Consider the following 386-nt stretch of genomic DNA (forward strand, 5'->3'; position numbering starts at 1 on the left):
GGGTGCGGGGGTTGGGGGGGGCGTTCTCTGCAGGGCTGAGCTCTGCCCGCTCACTGCTGTACTGAGCTGTGCCCGGTCTCTGCTGGGCTGAGCTCATTGCAAGGCTGAGGTATACCTGGTGTCTGCAGGGGCCGGGGTATACCTGGTGTCTGCAGAGCTGGGGGGGGGTCTGCAGGGCTGGGGTATACCTGGTGTCTGCAGGGCTGAGCTCCGCCCACTCACTGCTGTACTGAGCTGTGGCCGGTCTCTGCTGTACTGAGCTGTGCCTGGGTGCTGTCTGCACCCAGCCACTGGCAGTGCTACCCCCTTGACAAGGCCCCCGCCTGCCTCCCCACAGGGTTCTTGGCGCTGCTGGGCCTGGCGGTGTTCACGGCCGTGACGGTGAG

Source organism: Rhea americana, unplaced genomic scaffold, assembly GCF_003343005.1.
Source record: "Rhea americana isolate MKP2758 unplaced genomic scaffold, rheAme1 scaffold_595, whole genome shotgun sequence".
NCBI lineage: Eukaryota > Metazoa > Chordata > Aves > Rheiformes > Rheidae > Rhea > Rhea americana.